This window comes from Pteropus alecto, unplaced genomic scaffold (assembly GCF_000325575.1).
Source record: "Pteropus alecto unplaced genomic scaffold, ASM32557v1 scaffold160, whole genome shotgun sequence".
In the NCBI taxonomy this organism is placed as follows: domain Eukaryota; kingdom Metazoa; phylum Chordata; class Mammalia; order Chiroptera; family Pteropodidae; genus Pteropus; species Pteropus alecto.
In genome coordinates, this window is record NW_006429864.1 from 2156528 (window position 1) to 2156739 (window position 212).

The window sequence follows — 212 nt, forward strand, 5'->3', positions numbered from 1 at the left end:
GGGGCGCGGATCCCGGGAGCCCCGGACGGACCTCATTGGCCTGCGGCGCCGCCACTCGGCAAGACGCGCCTGAACACGGAAGTGTGCGAGGCGAAATCTGCCTAGCAACCGGGGAAGCCGGGCTGCGAAGCGGGCAATTTCAGTGTGAGACGGAGAGGTTATACCGAGCGGTGGCTCCAAGCGCGGCGCGGCGGCTCCTCCCGCCCGGGGTC